At 37.7% G+C, this 26,141-nt stretch overlaps 1 pseudogene; it reads left to right on the top strand.

The window, feature by feature from the left end:
• LOC110662021 (root phototropism protein 3-like) overlaps window positions 1–23,016 on the top strand; it is a 44,729-nt pseudogene extending 21,713 nt beyond the window's left edge.
• The last annotated feature ends 3,125 nt before the right edge of the window (window positions 23,017–26,141 follow it).

Below are 26,141 nucleotides of genomic sequence, written 5' to 3'. Positions count from 1 at the left end.
TTGTCCCTAAGCATGCATTTCAAAAAGAAAGCAAGGATTGGTCACTAACCTCAAAGGAGTGAGATTTTCCCACTTGCTAAAACTCTTATTTTCCTTTTCTTTTTGCTCCCAAAAGAATCACCAACGTGTAAGAGCAAGTTTTTGTGTTGCTAGGTTAGGGTTTAGTTGGGTAAAAGTGGGGGAAAATCAAGCTTTGAAAGCTTGTTCATGGTGGCCATGGTAGGAGTGTTTTACGTCAAGGAGAAGAAGAGAGAGGAGGTCTGATTCTTGTTTCCTTTTCTAGCCCATTTAGTCTCTTTTATATATGTTTATGCCATGTGTCAACATTGAGTTGGTTGGGAGAATTTTAAATGACATCATGGTGATGTCATAAATCCATTTTCTATCATTATTCTCTTCATTTCTTGTCTATTTAATTGCAATTAAATTTTTGACAATATTTATTTATATTTTATGTTATATAAATTATTTATTTAACTGGACAAGTTGGCCCAAAAATCATCTCTGAAGACGAAATGACCAAAATGCCCTCCGTTTGGCTTAACGGGTCAAAATTGTCTGTACCGATTGAAAATTTTTTCTAAATATTTTCTTGGCATTCTAATGGCATAAGAACCTCAATGACCCTTCTCTGGAGTCCCAAGAATTATTTTATAATTTTTCCTAAATTTTTTTTTCTTATTAATATTTGAGTTAATTTTTGGTTTCTCACTTTAGTTTAAATATTTTTTCGAACGTTCTATTGCCAGGACCGACATCGTCACCGGAACAAGAGATCAGCTGACTAGCTAAAATGAGGATGTTACACTCACACACCCAACACTGTCAAACAATACATATATGGGAGCTAATCCCCTATACAGCCCTCTTAATCCAATCTCTGCCAGCGAAGATCTCAAGCCAGACTTTTGCTTAATAAACCAATACGGGGTCCCAGCGAAGAACTCAAGCCGTGTCTACCCCGAAGGACCGAGTCCCAGCGAAGAACTCAAGCCGTGTCTACCCGTCCTGTCCATATCCAATACCATACCACACGCACGCCACGCACACACACTGCTCCAAATTACCACTAGCAACATCCATGGCACTTTAACAGTTGTGAATGCAACATAAAACGTGTCTAAAGTTTAACTACATAGATACATATTTATAAGTGATGCATGGGCATGCTTGAACATATAATAATATCAAAATTATAATTAAAATTAATATTTTACTCACAGACTTAACCGAAGTCACTGTAGCGGTCGGGTGGAGGAGGAAGGCTGTCCCGGGCCACCTGACAATTTCATTGCAATTATTTAATATGTTTGACTCAACACAAGTTTAGAAAAGACCAAAGACACCATAAGTTGTGCTGAAAATCTGGCAGAGTCTCCCCTATACCTATAACCTACCCAACCTGTAAAATGGTTCAAATAACACTTATAAACTCAACCCATATCTCATTATCATTATATGGCCCCTCCTGGGCCCTCCAAACCAAGCAATAATCACAACATCAGACAACTCAATTATAAGACTTCAAAACTAATATTTTTCAAAAACTATCCAAACTATCTTTAAAAATTCTATAAACCTGCCCCGCGGTCCTTAACAATATTATAAGGCTATTGCAATAGGAATCGTAATTTTCTTATCATCCACGAATATTTTATAAATTTTATTCTAACCCAGTACAAGGCAAAAATTGAGTAATGTAGAGTTTGAGTTTACCTATACCAAATCTGACAACTGGAACGCGTCCAGAATGTCTGAAAATGGTGGGGTAGCCTATAATCTTGACCCGGTTCTGAAATGGCTCCAGCAACTTATCTGCTCGGCCCGAAATTGCAGATCTAGGCGATGATCGAATTTCCACGAAATAAAAGTACATATGCGAAGTCTACAATACCAAGGTTAGAATAATATATATATATATATATATATATATATATATATATATATATATATATATATATAATAATTATTTGAAAATTAGGGATGTTACATTCTTCTCTCCTTATAGAAAATTCGTCCTCGAATTTTACACAAGGCAGAATAATGACACATAGTTGCATATCAAACTTATGAGTACTTGCTGCACATATTCCGCTCTAACTTCCAAGCGCATTCCTCTATAGATTAACTCCTCCACAGGACTAGCCATAGGGATTTTCCTTTACCAAAGTTGTCTCATCTGATAGTCTACTATAGCTACTAGTTGCTCCTCAAAGATCAAATTCTTATTTAACTCCACTGTGTCTAATCGCAGCACATGAGAATGATCGAGAATATACTTTCTAAGCATGAAAATGTGGAATACTGGGTGGACATGAGAAAGGTTTGGTGGCAACTCTAACTGATAGGCAATTGCTCCCACTCTGTCCATGATCTTAAAAGGTCCTATATAATGGAGTGCCAATTTGCCTTTTCTTTCCAAATCTCATAACCCTTTTCATAGGAGAAACCTTCAAGAACATGGTCACCCATTGCAAATTTTACATCTTTCTGCCTTGGACCTGCATGGATGGTTAAAAATTTTTATGTCTATCTGCCCCTGTCATAGTATGCCAACTACCATCCTCCTTCTGAGTCTAAACCATCACATCTGACTACTCGTTTACCCTTTTTTTCTTTTTGGTCATCTCTAGTACTCATTATAACTCCACTACTCTTGACTTGATATTTGATAACTTTAATCAACTTTGGCCCTTACCTCAATTTTATTACGCCTTAACGTATCTCTTGGTGACTTTAGTCCTCATTTCATTGTTTCAATAATCTCTGTTTCCCAAAAATATGACTTATGTTCCTTACCCTATAGTATCCTATGAAATGCTTTCCTGTAGCACCTATCATATACATCTCGTTCGAAACCTTTACTTGTCCTATGACCTCAATGGTCAATACCTATAAATCTTCTCACTTCCATGATACTTCAAATTTTCAATCTCTTTTGTGTCATTACTAAGGTCCTTAGACCAGCTCCTATCCATCTTATGTAACTAGTTATGTAGAGCTCCATCCAAGTGTCAAGCACACCCTACACCACTTATCAATATTGGATAGTGAATTGGGTCTCTTCTCTTATAGGACAAATGTATTTGTATTCCTTGACAACCCAGTTAATGCAACTTTATCATTTCCCACTCTTTCTCTGGAAAGGAAATATCTAGACTTCTTCCTAAAGCTTCTTAGTATGTGGCTTACTTCTGACACATTGGCATTTAGATTGAGGCTCTACTACTCCTTTAATCTATCATCTCATAATAACTTGTTTCAAACATCTCTTAGTGTGTTCCTAGCATACCTATTCCTTCTTATCTTTATCATTATAACTAGCTCTACCGAGCTTTCTTCCTGTCCTTTGGATCTTATCCACTTTCTTTTCCTATTTCTGCTATCGTTGATATCTTTTCAATATGCTGTACTTATTCCTTAATCTTAGTCTTATCTTACCCTTACACCTTTTCCTTCAAGGATGTCTATCCCATCATCAACTTTAACTTTCTTTTTTTTTTCCCTTAGTATTATCTTGATTACTAGTTCCACTACTTCGAGAATTCTAACTTTACGATTAACTCCTACCAGCACATTCTTTACGTTACGTAACACTTGTAATTAACCATAGAAAATTCTTTTTGTATCTCCTTTCCCAACTTACCTATCAGAACATTATCATTCCCTACCAACCTTAGTAGGAAATTACTTATCTTGGATGGATAGAAGCCCCAGAAATTATAAGTTCTATATGAACTAACACGGCTGTGGGAAATATGTGCCATGCCTTAATTCTAAACAAGATACTTCATGTGTTCATTCTCCTTAATATAATCACATATACTGCCCATAGCTTTCCAAACTTCAGCCTCAACTTTTCCTATTAGCAATAATTTCATTCACTGTAACTCATTAGCAAATAGCACTTCCTCCAGCTTATAGTTCAAAAGGGTTGTAAGCCCTAGTAACTAGCTCGATTTAACTCCTGTCATCTCTCTGATCATTCTTTCGTATTTAATATTAGGTACACCATTATCGTCATTTTCACCTCAAAAGATTGGATATGTGCTAACGCTCATCAAATTTTCAATTAATTGGGTCACTTTGATATGATCTCTCTTCTTAACATAATCTCCTAGAATCGAAACATGAGCTAATTTGGAAAGAATGAGAAATGTTCTCCCACCATTTTGGTATACCATTGTTTGATAAACAAGATTTAGCTCATACCCCTTAGTCTCCCTTTTTAGTTTCATTATTTCTTTGTAATTATTGTGCTTTATTACAAGATATCAGTTGTATCTACCATTTGTTATACTGTTGTCCTGTCTGACATATTATTTTAAAATTTACTATTTCCTTTTAGAATTTACTTTTTCCTTTTTACTCTCCATTTATCTTCCATGCTTATAATTATTTATCCAATGCTCTTTATACTTGGTTATATTCTAGAAGATAAAAGCACTCACAGATTCTTTCAGATCTACTCCAATCTTACCAACAATCACTCCTCTAATCCATGTACTTCTCAATATCTTATAATTACACCTATACCTATCTTGTCCTATTCTAACCTTTACTAGCGTTCTGCTACATATTATCATACTATTATTTATTTATTTATTTATTATTATTCCTTTTCTTTTTTTTTTTTTTTACATAATTATCCTATCGATCACACTGAAAATATCTATTTAACTCCAATTTTTGACTCTAGGTCTCACCATTCTAAATTTTAACATCAAGCCTCTGTGACATTATCCTTCATCTTGCATATTTAAATCCCTTATGTTGACTTTTATCCAACTTACTCCTACTGATCTTGCTTCTTTATCTGACAATACAATTCAAGTTACCACAGCATGCTCAACAGCTACTACCTACTTTGGTCGCACACCTCACCTAATTTCCATCATACTGTGAACAACCAAAAGGGTTCTTATGTCATTGCCCCATTATCTTACCTTGGGGGTAGAAAACAGATAAGGTCTAATCCCGATCCTGTAACTCTAAGCTCTAGGTTCAGGCTCCTAACACTATATCAATTATGACCTACTCTAAGTCCTGTACTTATGGGTTTCATAACTTGATAATGTCCTTCCTAATGACATCCTTTTCTACGCTCTCTATCCTTACTTTTTTGTTCATCTCATTTACCCTTCTTAGAAGCACATTCACCTTCTTGGTATCTTGGCTCTATTCTTCCTAATCTTATCCTAATCTGTTTTTCTAGTTTATTCTTTAGCCAACTCTTTTTATCTTACCCAAATCCGAACTTTCACTCTTCCATTCTTTAGCTCTATCTTTTTTTTTTTTTGAACCTGATTGTCATGTCAGAAACTTATACCTTTCCACTATCCCTACCACGTCATCTATGCCTCAATATTACTCAGAATTGATCCTCTAACTACCCTAGCTAGACTTCTACTGGTATTCAGGCTATCTCTCCTACTACATTTGAACTGCACTCCATATATATATATATATATATATATATATTCTATGATTTATCGATGCTAACTTTTGTCCTTTTTCTTTTACTTTATTTGGAGTATACTTTAGTCTTAAGCATTACAAAGCTAAGGATGAACTTAGGGAATAGCAGTCATACTTCTCCTGCGTGATCTCTATTCTTACCATTTTGGACTACATACTACCCCCTACTACCTTAGGGAGGGGATCTGTAGCAACTCTAATTTCTCATATCCATTTAATTAGCTGAAACTTAAAATACTAGCTATCCAAACCTGTCATTCAATTTAAAGGCTTAAATACATCTTGATTTTACATCTTATGATTCCTACATGGAACTTGTACCCTCTCCAGAACACTTGAGCTAACAACTCTCTATCTCACGCTACAATCCCATCTGGGACACTACACCATAAGTCATCTGTAACGATCGGGAACCAACCACTAGAGGAATTGTCCGCTTTGGCCATAAGCCTCACGGTTTTGTCCCATAGGTGGAATGGAGAACTTCCCAGGAGGCCACCCATCCTAGGATTTCTCTCAAGCGAGCACGATTAACCCTAGAGTTCTTCCAACTCTCCAGGTCATTCCACCAAAAGGCGCCTCTAGTGATTAGTTCCCCATTTTATATATCATTACTTTTTGAGCCCAAGACCATCTCCGTGCTTTGCCGATGTAGGATTTGCCTAAGGGACCTTTCTCCCCCCCTTTCGGGACTCAGCGTCCTCGCTGAGGTTTGCCCCACCATTGCCCAAGAGGACACGCGAGCGGCTCTGATACCAATTGTAATGATCGGGAACCAACCACTAGAGGAATTGTCCGCTTTGGCCATAAGCCTCACGGTTTTGTCCCATAGGTGGAATGGAGAACTTCCCAGGAGGTCACCCATCCTAGGATTTCTCTCAAGCGAGCACGCTTAACCCTGGAGTTCTTCCAACTCTCCAGGCCATTCCACCAAAAGGCGCCTCTAGTGATTAGTTCCCCATTTTATATATCATTACTTTTTGAGCCCAAGACCATCTCCGTGCTTTGCCGATGTGGGATTTGCCTAAGGGACCCAAAATCGAAAATTGGCAATTTTGCCAAAATGACCTAAGCTTTGAGAAAATGACCAAAACCAACAAGTTTAATGACCAAAATGTGGTATGTGGGTGAAGTTGGAGTTCCCATACCTATTAAGCCTTAAAAAGTCAACAATTTGACTTGAATAGTGTAGTGAATAGTAACCCGAAACACAAAAACTTCGAGAACGTTGAATTTATCGCAATAGAGTTAGTTAAAATAAAGTGAAATTTATTTTTGGATTTATGCTAAGTTATGGTACTGAAACACTGTGAAATTATGTGTTTCAGCTGAAAAAGACTTGGAAGCCCTGAAGATCGAGTCAAGGCCTAGAGGCGACTTTAGTCAGGTTTGTGCACAATAAATTTATGTAATTGTTTTCCAATTGAAAATTTGAATTGCTATACTTTATGAAATCGCTGTGTTATTTATGAATTGTGTTGCCACTTTGTGACTACAAAAATGACTTTGAAAATTGTTTGGGATCTCTCATAAATTATTGAAAATAATTGTTTTAAATTGATTTTGGATTCACACTTAGCATGACAGTACCACATTTCCTCCTCCATTTATGGGGTTGAGATCGTTTATTTTTCTCCCTCTCGGCTTGCCGATTGAGGTTGTAGATCGGATGAGTACTCATTAGCTAGCTAGCCACCTCCTCATTGATTTCGATTAATGGGGTTAGATTGCTTTGTCGTGGTGTACAACACGGCATTGATCGGAAATTTTGTGTCATGACTTAAGTTGTGTATAACTCTGGCAACACTGTGTTTATGAAATTGTATGACTAAACTGTGTTTAATGGATTATTTTACAAAATGGTGTCATTATGGACTTTGATATTTGCAAAATATGACTGAGAAATATTTAAATTGTGTTTGGCAATGAATGATTTATTTGTTGTATTTTAAATTTTTATTGTGCACCACTGAGTATTTTTATACTCAGCGATAGCTTATTTTGCTGTCGCAGATAAGAGCAAGGAGAAAGCAGCAGAGTGAGCTGCTGTTAAATCGAGGACTACTCTGATCATTTTGTACGGGTATTATTTTATACCCTTGTAGATAATCTTGATGTAAATATAAAAATGTTGTATGTATCAATGTAGTTGAGCAGTTGTAAATAAATTGTAACAATATTATTTTGGATTCTCTTCTGTAAATTTAATATTTGTTCATATGGATTTTCTGCTTTATACTTTGTGAATGGAAATATTAAATATTTTGAGATGAGAAATCTTGATTTGTATTGTGAAATTATTTTGAAGTGCATTGAATTGAGATGATTGAGTTATTGAAGGTTGGGAGTTGTGAAATATTTTTGGAAGTGCTATTTTACAGGTCTTTGAAGAACTGGTTTCTCAAAATACAGAGGGAACTCTGTCAAAATTTTTATAAAATTTGCGGCAAAATTAAAATGGACAAAATTTTTTATTAGTATTTAAACTTGAATAAATGGTTTTAAATTCTTATCAAAATGCTCACCACTTCCAAAATGTAAGAAAATTGTTTTAAAATCCCTTGTAGGGTACTTAATGAGTTATCGGTAGGTGAAGTTCGGTAGTTCATTAAGTATTCTATGGGATCATGTTATGCCTTACAGAGGGGTAAGGTGTGACATGTTTTAGTGGTATCAGAGCATGGTTTTTCAATAAATTTTAACTATGTGTATGAACATTTTATTGATAAGTACAACTGCTCAAGTGTCTTTAATTGATACATATGACATATTTACATCATGAATATGCACTAACGGAGGTCAACCTCCTTGTGTTTGATCTTAGGAAGTAGAAAATTGTGAAAAACGGAATGGAAGGGGGAGATCACTCCGAAGAACAATCTGTTGAGGCTGAGGTTCAAGGGGAAGCCCCAGCACTCCAAAACGTGAGTGGGTCAGCCACTCCAGCTCCTGCTCCAGCACCGCAGTTCCCTGCTCAATTTGTACAGCAGATGGCTGCGTTCTTCCAACAAATGGCGGGTAATGTGCCACCGCAGGCTCAAATGCCAGTACCTGTAATACAACCACAGCCCTCAGCTCGGCAATATGAAAAGTTGATGAAATTTGGGGCCACCGAGTTTAAAGGCACAGTGGATCCACTGGAGGTAGAACAGTGGTTGGAAAGAATGGAGCGAGTTTTTAGAAAGCTGCAGTGTACGGAAGAGCTGAAGTTCAAGTATTCAGTATCTCTTCTCTAAGGGGATGCTTATGAATGGTGGAAGACCATCCCCCACAGCCTGGTTGAGCCACCTGTCCTTACATGGACAGACTTCTTGAGGGAGTTTCGACAGAAATGGGTTCCCAATGCATATGTGGATATGAAGTTGCAAGAATTCTTGAGTTTGAAACAAGGGAATCGAACCATAGCAGAGTATGAGAGAGACTTCTCAAGGCTAAGCCACTATGCTGGAAGCTTAGACTCCACCCCCAGAGACAGATGTAAGAGATTTGAGTTCGAGTTAAGGCAGAATTTAAGAATGCAAGTCGTGGGTTTTTGATATCAGAATTTTGCTGAATTGATCTCACAAGCCTTGGAATTAGAAAGGATAGAATCCGAAGGGGCAATGAAGAAGGGTTCACAAGAGAAAGAGAAGGCTGAAAAGACTACTGGACAAGCATCTGAAAGTGGTTCTGGCAAGAGAAAACAGTTTGGGGGATCCAGCTCCCGTAGAGGCAAAGGCAGATTTTCTGGCCAAAGACCACCTCGGTCTGGTCAGCCGACCCAACAAGCATGTGAAACTTGTGGTAGAACTCATGGTGGGGTCTGTTTCAAGGCCACCGGTGCATGTTTTAATTGTGGAGGGAGCGGACATTTCGCTAAGGATTGCACTAGTCCGCGCCGGTCTGGACCTCCTGCTACATCTGAGGGATCAGCCCAAGTCTCTGCACCTAGAGGGTCACAGTCAGCTGCTAGAGGTAGAGGCAGAGGTAGGGCCCCTGGTAACACTCCTGGAAGTCAGAGCACTGTTAACCAGCCAGTATCCAGTGGCGCGCCAGTCAGAGTGTATACTATGCGTCAGAGGGAGGAAGCTGAAACATCAGATGTTGTAGCTGGTATTTTCTCCATCCTTAACCAAGATGTGTATGTGTTATTTGATCCTGGCTCCACACATTCGTATGTTAGTGCTAGTGTGATGTGTTCTACTGCTATTCAGTGTGTACCAATGGACTATGATGTGCTAGTAACTAGTCCATTAGGCCAGGAGGTCAGGGTAAATAGGTTATATAGGGACTGTCCTTTGGTGATCCAAGGACACACTTTTCTATCTGATTTGATTGAAATGCCCTTCAGAGATTATGACATTATCTTGGGCATGGATTGGTTAGCCAGGCATCACGCCATGATTGACTATAAACTGAAGACAGTCACTTTTGGTCTCCCTCAGTATGGTGATGTAGTAATACATGGGGAGAGACAGTTATTACCTTCAAACATCATTTCACCAGACCGCGTAAAAATGATTAGGAAAGGGTGTGAGGCATACTTAGCACATGTGATAGACACTCAAGTGGGGAGTCCAGCACTGAAGGACATTCCTACTGTATGTGACTTTCCGGATGTGTTTCCTGATGAATTACCAGGATTACCTCCAAAAAGAGAAGTGCAGTTTGAAATTGATGTTATGCCTGGTGTGGACCTAATCTCCATAACACCATACAGAATGGCACCTGCAGAACTAAATGAATTGAAAGTGCAGTTGCAAGAGCTGCTTGATAAGGGCTTCATTCGCCCTAGTGTGTCACCTTGGGGAGCGCCGGTGTTATTTGTAAAGAAGAAGGATGGCACTCTCCGGTTATGCATTGACTATCGGCAGTTGAATAAGGTGACCATAAAGAACAGATACCCATTGCCCCGTATTGATGATTTGTTTAATCAATTGAGGGGTGTAGCTGTGTTCTCCAAAATTGATCTGAGATCAGGTTACTATCAGCTGAAAGTACAAGAGCAGAGTATTTCTAAAACTGCCTTCAGAACCCGTTATGGCCATTATGAGTTCTTGGTTATGCCATTCGGGTTAACTAATGCTCCAGCTGCTTTTATGGATCTGATGAATACTATCTTCAGGCCATACCTCGACCAGTTTGTTGTGGTATTTATTGATGATATATTGGTCTATTCGAGGAATGCAGAAGAGCATGATAGACATCTGCGGATTGTACTACAGACTTTGAGAGAGAAACAGCTATATGCCAAATTGTCGAAGTGTGAATTTTGGCTGAAGGAGATATCCTTTTTGGGGCATGTAGTATCAGAAGAGGGTATTAAGGTAGATCCTAGCAAAATTGAAGCTGTCCTTAATTGGAAGTCACCCAGAAATGTCACAGAGATTCGCAGTTTTCTGGGTTTAGCTGGATACTACCATAGATTTGTGAAGGGATTCTCCATGTTGGTGTCTCCATTGACCAAGCTGCTTAGAAAGGATGTGAAATTTCAGTGGATGGACAAATGCCAGCAAAGTTTTGATGAATTGAAGAGATGTTTGACTGAGGCTCCAGTCCTGACTTTACCTACACCGGGTAAAGAATATACGATTCTGATGCTTCTCATAATGGGTTAGGTTGTGTGTTGATGCAAGATCAAAATGTCATTGCCTATGCATCACGCCAGCTGAAACCGCATGAGAGGAATTATCCAACACATGATTTGGAGCTTGCAGCAATTGTGTTTGCTCTTAAGATCTGGAGACATTATTTGTATGGGGAGAAGTGTTACATCTACAAAGATCATAAGAGTTTGAAGTATTTGGGCACCCAGAAAGAGTTGAATTTGAGACAGAGGAGGTGGTTAGAGTTGATAAAAGACTATGATTGTTTGATAGACTATCAGCCAGGGAAAGCTAATGTTGTGGCTGACGCCCTAAGTCGCAAGACTATGGCAAGTCTACAAGTTACTCCTTTGTCTTTGATACATGAGTTGAAATCATTACATGCCAGTTTAGAGATTAATGCTGAGGAGCAGATAGCAGTTGCATGGCATGTACAGCCAGTGTTGATTGATCAGATTAGAATGGCTGTTCAGAATGATAAGAAGTATCAGAAGCTGATGGAAGAAGTCCAGCAGGGTAAGAAACCAGAGTTCTCAATCAGAGATGATGGTTTACTGCTACACCAAGGCAGAATGTGTGTTCTTAATGATGTTAATTTGAGGCAGATCATTTTGAAGGAAGCACATGAGTCTCCTTTTGCTATGCACCCTGGTGGTACATAAATGTATAGAGGGCTAAAGGAGCATTACTGGTGGATGGGTTTAAAAAGAGACGTGGCAGAGTTTGTATCCAAATGCCTAACTTGTCAGCAAGTAAAGGCAGAGCATCAAGTACCCACTGGGTTGTTACATCCACTACCAGTGCCAGAATGGAAATGGGAGAGAATAACGATGGACTTTGTAATAGGACTTCCGAGGACACAGAAGAGTCATGATGCAGTATGGGTCGTTATTGATGATCGACTAAGTTCCGCTCATTTTCTGCCAGTCCGAATGGACTACAGTTTGGACAGATTGGCCAGATTGTACATCGATGAGATTGTGAGACTGCATGGAGTGCCAGTATCTATCGTATTAGACAGAGATCCTAGGTTCACTTCTAGATTCTGGGGTAGTCTTCAGAGAGCCCTAGAAACTAGATTGAACTTCAGTACTGCATTCCACCCACAGACAGATCGCCAGTCTGAGAGGGTAATTCAGATCTTGGAGGACATGCTACGAGCTTGTGTGATTGAGTTTGAGGGTAGTTGGGATACACACTTGCCTTTGATTGAGTTTGCTTACAATAACAGCTACCAATCAAGCATTGGGATGCCTCTATATGAAACTTTGTATGGCAGGAAATGTAGAACCCCGTTGTGTTGGGATGACGTGGGTGAAAGAAAAATGATTGGACCTGAAATTGTTCAACAGACTGAAGAGAAAATCCGGGTGATCAGAGGTCGACTTAAAGCTGCATCAGACCGTCAGAAGTCCTATGTCGATTTGAAAAGAAGGGATATTGAGTATGCAGTGGATGAGAAAGTTTTTCTCAAGGTTTCTCCTTGGAAGAGGATTATGAGATTCGGCAGGAAGGGAAAACTAAGTCCTCGTTTTATTGGGCCATATGAGGTTCTGGAAAGAGTGGGTCCTTTGGCATATCGGTTGGCACTACCTCCAGAGTTGGAAAAGATACATAATGTCTTCCATGTGTTTATGTTGAGGAGGTATCGATCAGACCCATCTCATGTACTACCAGTAGAGGAAATTGAAGTAAATCCAGACCTCACATATGAAGAAGAACCCATAAAGATTCAGGCTTATGAGGTGAAGCAGCTATGAAACAAGCAGATACCGTTGATAAAAGTGCTGTGGAACCATCATTCAGGCCAAGAAGCTACTTGGGAACGAGAGGAGGACATGAGGAGACAACACCCACAGCTGTTCAGAGATTGACACCAGGTAAAATTTCGAGACGAAATTTATTTAAGGGGGAGAGAATTGTAACACCCCTATTGGTATAGCCTGGTATATTTCACTGTTCCGATGACCGGTATCGGTCCAAACAATTAATGGAATTAGGGCCACACTTAAGACAACTTGAGAAGACATAAACACAAATAATTAGTAATGTTTAATTAGTTAACTATAAATAAGAAAAACAGAACATAAGAGGTTAAACGAGCCGAGAGTCACAGCGATGAGTGACCTCCTGAACGCATCGCAAAGTCGCTTTTAAACTCAAATTTCGAACCGTAAAAGTGACGCCAGCATCCTTAGGACCCTTATGAACACAAAGTGGAAAAGAGAAAATCACGAAAAAGAATCATAAGCTACCAAATAATTAGGTCAGGGAGCCGGAAGAAATATGGAATTATTTACAAACTGGGATGAACCGGCGAGGGGCAATTTGGTCAATTGACCCCGAGAGCTGACTCCTGACCTAACTGTCAAATAAAATCGAAGAAAAGAAAATTTCGGAATCGATAATTAAATTAAAGAACTAATAGAAAAATAGAAAAAAAAAAGAGAGGAAAATGAAAAAGTGAAAAGGTGATGACATCATGCATGATATCATGCATGATGCCATAAGTGTTAATTAATAAATTAATTAATTTGATTTTTTTTGTGGTCTTCCATAAGATAAAGATAAAAGAAAAGAAAAGAAAAAAAAATAAAACACAAGTCTTCTTCAAAAAAACATCACTCTCTCTCTCCCACACCAAAACCACCATGAAAGCTCATTTTTGAGCTTGAAGAACCCAAAATCCAACCATAGAAAATTGTCCTACCATAACTAGACTTTGTTTGGGCAACTAGGAAAGAAGATTCAAGGAAAAGAAAGAAGAAAAATTTGAAGAAAAGGGAGAAGAAATTCTGCACACAAGGTTAGTAAACTAAACTTGAATTGTTAGTTGATTTAGTTATGTTTATAGCTTAATTAACCTAGAAATATACTTAAAATGAAAAGAAAACATTTGTGAAGGACCAAACTGAAAATTTGGCCAACTAGGGTTACTATGCATATGTTTGAGTTTTGATTGAATTCAATATGCTAGGCAAGTTTGTTTGAATGAAGTAGTAAGATTGAGATGTTTAGAATTAGTAAAATGTAACAAATTAAGTGAGTTACGGTTTTGGACCTAGGGTTTTGAGGCAAATTTTGGAGAAATGCATAAATGATGACTTTGACCTATTGTGAGCTGAAAAATGGTCAATAATGATCAAAGGAGATGTGTGGGAATTGTTGGAATGGAAGTCCAATTCGTAGGGCAAATGGTCATGCTGCTGGCAGCATGACCAAGCAAACTTTGAAGGACCAAAACGGAAATTTTACAAGTCTAATTGATATGCCACCAATTGGGGATGAAAATAGACATAAAATAGCACAATTTTCATTAAGGAACCATGGCCAAAAACTGACTAAAACTTAGTGAACCAATTGACCAAAGTGAAATGAGAGCAGGCTGCCACTGCACCAAACTGACCAAATGAATAGTAACTGTTCATTTCGTCATAATTCGAGTTAGACAGGTCAAATTGACCTGAAATTTTACCAGCAATTAGATAAGATATAGATCTAAAACTTTATGAAGAACACCAACCCAAATTATGCCATTAACCCATTCAAATTATTGAGCAAAGTTGAGTTATCAGACTGCAAAATCAGAGGATTGCCATTTGAGCAGTAATGTTTGAATGGCTATAACTCTCTCTAGAAAACTCTGATTTAGGTGATTCTTAAACCGATGGAAACCTAAGACATAGTAAAACATTTCATATGAAGAAAGTTAGACCAAATTATGAATTTAACTTGATCAAATTACTGAACAAAGTTGGATAAAAACCCGCGGAACCATAGTTGCGGTATGAGCGATTGCGTGAACAAGAATCGTATTTTGGCTATAACATGAGCTAAAAAACTCCGATTGGGGTGATCCAAAAATGAGAATACACTTAAGACAATAAGGAACATTTTCTATGAAGGAAGTTTTGCTAAATTCCAACAGTAGATTGACCAATGGAACAGTGCAACTTCGGAGCACCAAAACCGAAAATTGGCAATTTTGCCAAAATGACCTAAGCTTTGAGAAAATGACCAAAACCAACAAGTTTAATGACCAAAATGTGGTATGTGGGTGAAGTTGGAGTTCCCATACCTATTAAGCCTTAAAAAGTCAACAATTTGACTTGAATAGTGTAGTGAATAGTAACCCGAAACACAAAAACTTCGAGAACGTCGAATTTATCGCAATAGAGTTAGTTAAAATAAAGTGAAATTTATTTTTGGATTTATGCTAAGTTATGGTACTGAAACACTGTGAAATTATGTGTTTCAGCTGAAAAAGACTTGGAAGCCCTGAAAGACTGAGTCAAGGCCTAGAGGCGACTTTAGTCAGGTTTGTGCACAATAAATTTATGTAATTGTTTTCCAATTGAAAATTTGAATTGCTATACTTTATGAAATCGCTGTGTTATTTATGAATTGTGTTGCCACTTTGTGACTACAAAAATGACTTTGAAAATTGTTTGGGATCTCTCATAAATTATTGAAAATAATTGTTTTAAATTGATTTTGGATTCACACTTAGCATGACAGTACCACATTTCCTCCTCCATTTATGGGGTTGAGATCGTTTATTTTCCTCCCTCTCTGGCTTGCCAGTTGAGGTTGTAGATCGGATGAGTACTCATTAGCTAGCTAGCCACCTCCCTCATTGATTTCGATTAATGGGGTTGTAGATTGCTTTGTCGTGGTGTACAACACGGCATTGATCGGAAATTTTGTGTCATGACTTAAGTTGTGTATAACTCTGGCAACACTGTGTTTATGAAATTGTATGACTAAACTGTGTTTAATGGATTATTTTACAAAATGGTGTCATTATGGACTTTGATATTTGCAAAATATGACTGAGAAATATTTAAATTGTGTTTGGCAATGAATGATTTATTTGTTGTATTTTAAATTTTTATTGTGCACCACTGAGTATTTTTATACTCAGCGATAGCTTATTTTGCTGTCGCAGATAAGAGCAAGGAGAAAGCAGCAGAGTGAGCTGCTGTTAAATCGAGGACTACTCTGATCATTTTGTACGGGTATTATTTTATACCCTTGTAGATAATCTTGATGTAAATATAAAAATGTTGTATGTATCAATGTAGTTGAGCAGTTGTAAATAAATTGTAACAATATTATTTTGGATTCTCTTCTGTAAATTTAATATTTGTTCATATGGATTTTCTGCTTTATGCTTTGTGAATGGAAATATTAAATATTTTGAGATGAGAAATCTTGATTTGTATTGTGAAATTATTTTGAAGTGCATTGAATTGAGATGATTGAGTTATTGAAGGTTGGGAGTTGTGAAATATTTTTGGAAGTGCTATTTTATAGGTCTTTGAAAAACTGGTTTCTCAAAATACAGAGGGAACTCTGTCAAAATTTTTATAAAATTTGCGGCAAAATTAAAATGGACAAAAATTTTTATTAGTATTTAAACTTGAATAAATGGTTTTAAATTCTTATCAAAATGCTCACCACTTCCAAAATGTAAGAAAATTGTTTTAAAATCCCTTGTAGGGTACTTAATGAGTTATCGGTAGGTGAAGTTCGGTAGTTCATTAAGTATTCTACGGGATCATGTTATGCCTTACAGAGGGGTAAGGTGTGACATCATCATTATCAGTAATAACCTTTGATCCCTTCTAAAAAGATAGGACTATACCCTAACTTACTGCAATAAAGGTACTACATTTACCACCTTGCCAAAACCATGTCAAATTAACGACTCTCTTATCATATCATAACTCTGTAAATCATCAATTCATAGCTCCGACCTTCCCTAGGTAGTAGGATTGTACTTTGCACCTTGCTGATACACACCAGGTATACTATTCTCATTAAGCTCTAAGCAAAATGTCTGTCGTACTGCAAAAACCATCCAAACTTCCATACCGAAGACTAGATGGTCTCACTCTATAAATGTCACCTTTTACTTTGCAATTAATCCGCAACCTCTGGTCTGATGGCAACTCTTGATGTAACTCGAGCTCATGCTAGGGTAACCGAGTTACCGACTCTAGTTACCAACCAACTATGACCTTTCGATATTCTAGCTCTAGATCCCTAACCAGGAGTTCCTAACTCCTCTGCAGATATAGAACTTTGTTCTAACATAATTGTACTAAAACAGAGGCCATCCGCAAACACCCTCATTATGGAGTACCACGGGGATGCACGCAACTCTACACAATAATCTCATGTCGGTATTGTAATCTGCAGCTTACAGAGCAGACATCGAGAATATTGTATAGTTACTACGATATGTCCTGACAGACTAGGTCTCCTAATCTCTTATCTCTCTTGAATCTACTATTATCATAAACTTACTCTGACTGGGTCATCCACTGACGACTGCCAGCAGTGGTATCCTCACCCTTATCTAGTGCAATTATACTATCAAAACTCACCCTTATGTGCTCGTGCCTAGCACCAGATAGGCACAACACTTAGACCCATACTGATAGAAATATATTATTTCTTGGAGAATGTATTTCCATGGCAGACCTCAACATGTCTGCTAACTTTATTTCACACTTTTATGTACTTCACAAAACTGAGGTGCTAAACTGAAGCACTTTTATATTAACCGAGGAATAACGCTAATGCGTCCCTACCGCAAGTGCACGGGTCGTACAAGTAGTATAGAAAAATATCGATCCCACGAGGAGTCGTGTTAATGATTGAATTTTTGATATAAAAGTTGACTAAATCGAAGTATCTATGAAATTAAAGAAGTGAATTGATGAGTAATGGAGCGTAAAATCTATATGTGCAAAATCAATATTCTATTTAACAATGTATTGCATTAAACTAAAATTGCATCAAATTGAAATAGGCAAGTTCAAATATGGCAATATTGAAAATGGCAATCAATTAAATTCAATTGAAAATTAACAATGGTAAAAAGGCGATTCCGGAGTTCGGGATTTCATATTCGAGCTATTTTGGGATTTAAATCGGTTATCCAATTTTATGAAACTTATGGGTTTTAAGGAGATTAATTCTTAAATCCTTTGAATTCCCTTTCGAGTGAGACAAAGAGTGCCTTAATCAAACTAATCCTACTTTCGTGGAGTTAGAATTAATTAAGACCCATTAAGTTCTTTAATTAATCTGTGAATCCTCTTAATCCTTAGCCTATTTCTAGGTCTAAGTTAATTAAGTCCAATTTCTTGATTATCTATCACAAGGTCTTCTTCTTTCGGTGCTTCAACCATGGATTAAGAATATCACTTAATGGGATCCTACACTAAGCATGTCATTAAGCATACAAGAAATGAATAAAACTCATTAAGACCACAAAATATGGATTACCCAATCAAAATCCACAAAATATCTCAAATATTACAACCCTTACTCCAGAATCAAAAGTAAACTACTCACTATCCATAATGCTTACAAGATATGATGAGTTTAAATGGAAATAAAGCTTTAATCTAAGCTAAGAAGTAAGAAATTAAACACTAGAAATGTAGAAAAATGTAAGGGAAGAAAGAAATCTGCAAATCTTGGTTGAAAATGGTGTGGAAGGTGAAAGTGACTCCTCAAATTCTGCCTCTCTTCTCCTTTCCTTTTCTGCTCCTTTTCTCCTTTCTAAAATGGGAAAATGGGACTATTTATAGCATTTTTCTGACATGGAGCCCTAAAATGGTATGTTCTAGGAGGAATTAATTGAGGGAATCTTCTGCCAGCTCATTAATGAACTCTTTATGGGACTGCATAAGTGGACTGCATAAGTTATGCAGTCCCTTATGCGCTGATCGTTCTGAGTCACTTATGCGAAATCGCATGACTTGGTGCATAGGTTATGCACAATTCCGTGAAGGTGCATAAGGGAGGCGAGAATGTGCATAAGCTATGCGTCTCCTTATGCACATTTTGGTTTTGGAACAGATGATCTTTCTCCTTATGCAGATCTGCATAGCTTATACGGCAAGTTATGCACAATTTGGTCAACGATATTTCAGCTTGAAAACTTGTTTTTGACATCTTTGGTCAGAAGACACTCCTCAATGGCAAAATTCTCTTCAGTCCTTCAAAAACACCATTTTTCCTACAAAACAAAGTAAAAATTACAAATTAATCCAAAATCGACAATTATGAAAAACTAACTAATTTACTAATGAAATTAGCTAAAAATAACTAATAATAGAATAAAATGGCTATAAAATTAGACCTAAATGACTATGCAAAATGTATGCATCAAATACCCCCAAACTCAAGCTTTTGCTTGTCCTCAAGCAAACTTTAAAATGTGGTGCAAAGTTTTTAGGGGTGCCTTATCCAAAGAGTTATGAAAATTACCAATTGAAGTAACTTAGCACACCTTCAGCCATACCAGCAATCCATATACCCATCCTTCAAAATGCAAAGAATTTAATGCTTATCCAAGTTTTCACCGCTTAGCCATCAAGTCAATTATCATTCAAAATCTCCAAACCAACCAATCAAAAGAGAGGGTCATGCTCAAAAGGAATTCTAGAACAATCAATAGTCAAAGTGTCTCTATATGGAATGATGGAATTGAATGAATAGATGAATAGTTTTCCAATCCCATAGGCAAATTCCCTACTCCTATCTCCACTAATGTAGCAAGTACTATCAAGAGATCAAAGGTCTTTTTAGGGATGTAATGGGGCCATGGGATTCAAAAAGAGGCTAAGAAGAAAAAAGGGTAAAAAGTATTCAAAGCATGAGAATATATTGTAATTTTGAAACATAAGGTACACTTTATTATATCTTTTTCTCTTTTCTTTATATATATATATATAGGAGAGAGAAATACATAATGAGGATTGTCAAGTGCTAGCATATTTTACAAGACACATAAAATGGAGGGACATTTTGATACTTTAGACTTGTATTTTGCATTTTCTTTTGATGATTGTCCCTAAAAATGCCACCCCCAAACTCATTTCTTTTAATACTTTGGGTGGATTTCTTTCATTTTGAATGACAATGGTGAAAAGCACATATACTAGCACTTTTACAAGGTGATAAGTATTTCTTCTCCCTTTTATTGTATATTTTTTTTTATGTACCTAATATTATGAATAATTATTCTCATGAAAAGGGTTGGAGTGTTTGGTTCATTGGCTAGGTAGTAATAAGGATTTCAAGAAAAATTAGGGATAAAAAGGTTCAAAGGGGTTTGTAAGGGTAAATTTTAATTGGGAAAAAGGGCCAAAGGTTTAAAATGAGAAAGTTTTAAATCAAAGAATGCCTAATCATCTCTCTCTTCAAGTACAAGCTGGTATTTCGCCTTGAAAGGTTTAGAAAATTTGTTCTAGGATTGGTGAGACATCATTTGACTATCTTATATCCAATAACTCCCTCTAAACACTTCCTTCTCCAAATGACTAGTTGGGTGGCTTTTTGGCTAAGAAGATATAGGCAAGGGATAGACACTTCAAAACCTTACACCTTTTAGGAAACTTTCAATCCACAAACCTAACTAAAGGGTGAGTCAAATCATTCTCATAGGCACATTTTCAATACTCAAGGGATTTGGCAAAAGATTTTAATGCATGATGCATGATTCCTAAAATGAGTAATGCATTAACTAAATGGAGGGAGTCTATTTGTATGCAATGTGTACAATTTCTAAGTGATGTATAATGTGTGTGTAAATGTGTTATGTATATGTATGTGTGGAAATATATGTAAAATATTTACAATATATGTAAATGAAATGGGATGAGATGTTCCTATACTCAAAATGTGAAAAATGAAGCAAAAATAAAGCAAAAATCAGAATGTGCACCCCCAAACTCAAAATTGGACATTGTCCTCAATGTCTCATGCAATGTGTTATCAAAAGTCAAAGGAAATGGTAATTACCAGGAATTATAAAGATTAAGAGCAAAAAGAAAGAGTTACCTGGTATGTAGTAGATGAGAATTCAAGATAAAGGGATGCATAAGAAACTGCACAGGTTATGCAGAGTTAAGTGCTGTCCAGAGCATGTGCATAGGTAAGGTGCATAAGCCATGCGGTGCTGCATAAGAGGCAATATATGTTGCATAGGCTATGCAGGACAGTTGCATAAGGGGAATACAACCTGTGCAGTGTATACAAAAGCTGCTGCATGGGAATTGGCAAGGGGAATGTACAACCAGCAGTAGAAGTATTGAAATATATACAGAGTATGGGCAAATATGTACAAAAGGGCAATAAGTGCAATGAAAATCAAAGAAGACTAATGTAATAGCTATCTAATAAAACTTCAAGAAAAACAGAATTTAAAACAAACTAATTCAGAATAAACAAACATAATCCAAAACAAACTATAAATGTTTGAACATATTTACAAAGAAAAGGTCCTACAAGATTGAACAAAAGTAAAACAGAAGCTAATCTATGTCTATTGTTTTGCCTTTGTCCAAGGATGTTGCTAAGGGGCTGGTGGCTGCTGCCGGCTGTCGAAATGATGGTGCTGGAGGAGGTGATGGAGGTGGGGTGGCATGCCCAAAAGATCATGAGTTGCTTCACCATCTCCTTGATTCTTTCTGCTTTGTCCTCGGTTTCCATGACAAGGTCAAATAGCCGATCATGACGATCCTTGAGTGTATCAAGACCAGTGTCAAGCTTCCTATCCACAAAGTATATGTCATCACTAAGCCTTTCAAGATAGGTGAATAAGGCTTTAGTGTTGAATGCGTGAGGTCTTGTGGATGAGGAAGGTTCACCAGAGGAGGTATGGGCCGAGCAGAGGTAGCTGGAATGTCCCGAGCAGCCGAGGGGTGGGGTAGGTGTAGTAGGGTGCCGTGGACTGATGTGAAAGGTTGGGTTTCGGTTGTGCAATAGGCCTGGCCACTGCAGGTGGATGATCAAAACATGACAAATTGAACCTGCTTTTGGTTAAGTGTGCGATCAAAATATGAAGTGTCCTCAAGTCTTTGGTATTGAGTGCTCTGCAGATTAAAACCAAAATGCTTGGCTATGATGAGCCCACCCAAAACAATGTCACCTATGGATTTGGTGGCAATATGCAAGACATGTTCACAAAAGAAATAACCGAGATACCTTAACTTTGTGAAATGCACACCATAACATAAATAGTTGATTTTCCCACAAAGACGTAACTAGTCCCTCCGCCCAATATGGTGCTAGCCATCACCCTATGAATAAACCTAAGTGTGGTCAAGTATTTGGGATGTTTTGATCTTCCACAGAAAGTTTGAGGTTGGTTTGTGATGATTCTCCAAAATTGGGCAGCATTCCAAATGCCCTTGCGGCTACCTCTACTCCAGTATGTGGTACTCTAAATAACCCATCAATTGCAAAACCGAAAATGCTATGAAATTGGTCTAATGACAGTTCTCTATTTTGCCCCAAGCATCTAAATTTCATAATTGGCTTATGGTCTACATCATGCAAGTTGAGGGTAGCAGAGAATGAAGAAATAAACTCCAAAACTAGAATTGGATAAACTATCTCTTGCTTATGCACAAATTCTGTCCAACCCATACCATCAAGATATGCAACTACATTGTCAAATAAACCAAGAGATTGTAAAGCATCAGCAGATATATACCTAGTGGGTTGTACCTTCCTATCCTTAAGTCGCTTAAAAGCTGCTTTTTGAATCGTATCAGGGAGAGGCCAGGGTAGCTTTGATACAAATGAGGTTGCCGAAATTGTCTTTTTGCTGGAAGAGGGTGTAGAGGCTGGAGCTTTTGGCTTTTTGGGAGGCGGTTCCGACAATGGGGTGGGTGGGTCTTTGCGTTTGGACAGAGGAGGGGCAGAGGACATAGGTCGCACAGATTTTGATCGGATTTTGCGTTTGTATGTGGTTGGGGGAGGTGGTGGGGGCGTCGCTTGTGGAGGGGAATTAGGAGTGGGGGGTATCGATGACAATGGTGAAACTTGGAGAGGGGAAGCGGGGCGGGAATGTGGAGGGGACTCCATTGCCGATGGAGAAGATGGAAGAGATAAGGGTGAAAGAAGAAAATGTAGGGAAATTTAGGGTTTACGTGATGAAAGTGCTAGTGGAGAAGAAGGGAGAGAGACGGTGAGAATGCCGGAAGGAATGGAGGTTGAAGGACGGTCGTGGGGGGGAAAAGTCGGGAAGTGGAGGTGGGAATTTTATTTGCCGAAAATGAATTTGAATCGGGTTTGTAAAAGACTGCATAAGTGAAAAATGATTGATGCATAACCTGTGCACTCGTTTATACATGTTTCAGAATGATTTGAAATTCAGAGAAATAGCTTATGCACAAGTGCATAGGTCATGCACTGTCCTTATGCACTGTTCGGCAGGTATTGAAATCTTAGGTTAGTGGTCATGCAGTTGTGCATGAGTCATGCACCTTCCTTATGCAAGTTTCGGTGACCCTTGAAATTTTGAGGAGCGAAGTCATGCGGGAGTGCATAAGTTATGCACTCCCCTTATGCACCTCTCGGCAGAAGTGGTTTTTCAGAAAATCGGGTCATGCAGAAGTGCATAGGTCATGCACTCTGCTCATGCACTGTTCGGCAATTTTTGGAATTTTGGGTTGGTGGTCATGCAGATGTGCATAAGTCATGCACTCTGCTTATGCACTCTTCGGTGGGTTTTGAGTTTCAGAGAATGAGGTCATGCAGAAGTGCATAAGTTATGCACTTCTGCTTATGCACCCCTCGGCAGAATTGGAAATTCAGAGTTTTTGGTTATGCAGAAGTGCATAAGCTATGCACTCTGCTTATGCAAACTTCGGCAGAGAGAGAAAATGAAGAATTTGAGGTTATGCAAATGTGCATAGGTCATGCACTCTGCTTATGCAAGTTTCTGGAGATGTGAAATTTGACAAAATTAGGCTATGCAGAGTTGCATAAGCTATGCACCCTCCTTATGCACTTGTAATAAAGGTGAAAAATGGCAAGAATTGTGGTTATGCAGGATTGCATAAGCTATGCAGTTGCTTATGCACAATTTAACAAGATCAAGAATGCAATAGAACATGGATTGCAAGTGTGAAAAATACCCTAGAATGAGGAAATATAATTCCATGAAGCATAAACCATGAGAATTTTCACCAAAAACACATCAATATATACAAAGTATATCAAAAAGGCATCACACAGGCGTGTAGACATTGATCCTACATAAAAGACCTTTGAGAGCTATGCCATCTTGACTCAAATTCTGCAAATCAACATTTAGCACATAAAACTCCATAAAATCTGCATAAAGTTGCATCTAACCACAAATGAGAAATGAACTCTCCAAGATTTGCCAAGAAAATGCAGCATTTCTACCTTGTATCCTATAACCCAAAGAAGCTCAAAACTGCAAAAATGACTCACTTACCACCATATTAACATTATAAGCACAAGTATTAAAAAAAATACACACCCAACCTCACCAAGAATTTAAGTGATCTGCTGCAGATTCTATTTTTCTGCTCTGCATAAACCAGATAGCAACTTCAGCAGTTCACCAACCTTCCTCCATTGATATACATCCAACCTCACCAAAAATACAAGCCATTTGCTGCAGACACCCTTTTTGCTGCAGATTTCATTTTTCCTCTGCATGAACTAGATTGCAGCTCCTGCACAGATTATGCAGCAAAAACTTATCAGTTCTTTTGAAGGACAAAATTTTTCAAGTTAAGAATTACTTCCCCAGCAGTTCTGACCTTTTCTTCATTGAATTACATCTACAAGGGACAAGATTTAACAATGTCAAAAATTGAATTTGGGGAGATTTAAGATAAAACAAAATCAATGAAAATGAAAGTAAATTAGCAAAAGCAAAATAAAAGGACTTGGGATGCCTCCCAAGAGGGCTATTTTATAGTCCTTAGCTGGACTTTTCATGAATTTCACTGAAAAGAGGTGAGGGATTGGAGAGCTTGTAACAGCTTGCTCCTATTATTGGGTCTCCAGTTATGTAATGTTTCAATCTATGCCCATTGACCTTAAAATTCCCAGATTTTTCACTCCAAATTTCAATTGCTCCATAAGGGAAAACCTTAGAAACTCTATATGGACCAGTCCACCTTGACTTGAGTTTTCCAGGGAACAATTTCAATCTTGAGTTAAACAACAAAACTAAATCACCTTCTTTGAATTCCTTTTTTCTCAGATGCTTATCATGCCAAACTTTAGTTCTTTCTTTGTAAATACGGGCACTTTCATAAGCATCCATCCTCAATTCCTCAAGCTCATTAAGTTGTAACAACCTTTTCTCACCAGCTTGCTTAAGATCAAAATTCAAGGTTTGAATGGCCCAATATGCTCTATGTTCTAGCTCCACAGGTAAATGACAAGACTTACCATACACCAACCTAAAGGGAGTAGTTCCTATAGGGGTTTTGTAGGCAGTTCTATATGCCCATAAAGCATCATCTAGTTTGATAGACCAATCTTTCCGAGAATTGTTCACTGTTTTCTCCAAAATATGCTTGAGCTCTCTGTTAGAAATTTCAACTTGTCCTGAAGTTTGAGGATGGTATGGGGTAGCTATCTTGTGCACTACACCATACTTCCTCATTAAGCTCTCAAATTGCTTATTACAAAAATGGGAACCCCCATCACTAATTATAGCCCTAAGAGCTCCAAATCTGCTCAAGACAAATTTCTTCAAAAATTTCACTACCACTCTAGCATCATTAGTTAGAGTTGCAATAGCTTCCACCCACTTTGACACATAGTCAACCCCAACTAAGATGTATCTATTACCATATGAAGGAGGGAATGGCCCCATAAAATCTATTCCCCAAACATCAAACAATTCCACTTCAAGAATATTATTTAGGGGCATTTGATTTTTTTTGACAAATTTCCACTCCTTTGACATTTATCACAATTCGACACAAATTTCCTCACATCCTTAAAAAGATTTGGCCAAAAGAAACCAGCTTGCAAAATTTTACTAGCTGTCTTAGAGATTCCAAAATGACCTCCATAATCAGAAGCATGGCAATGATGCATAATACTCTGTACCTCCTCTTCAGGAATACATCTTCTAATCAGACCATCACAACATCTCCTAAAGAGTAAAGGGTCATCCCATCTATAAAACTTCACCTCATGCATAAACTTTTTCTTTTGTTGCCATGTCATACCTAGAGGTAAAACTCCACAAGATAGATAATTCACAAAGTC

The sequence above is a fragment of the Hevea brasiliensis genome, unplaced genomic scaffold (genome assembly GCF_030052815.1).
Source record: "Hevea brasiliensis isolate MT/VB/25A 57/8 unplaced genomic scaffold, ASM3005281v1 Scaf7, whole genome shotgun sequence".
Taxonomy (NCBI): domain Eukaryota; kingdom Viridiplantae; phylum Streptophyta; class Magnoliopsida; order Malpighiales; family Euphorbiaceae; genus Hevea; species Hevea brasiliensis.
This window is presented reverse-complemented; position numbering and strand designations above follow the sequence as displayed.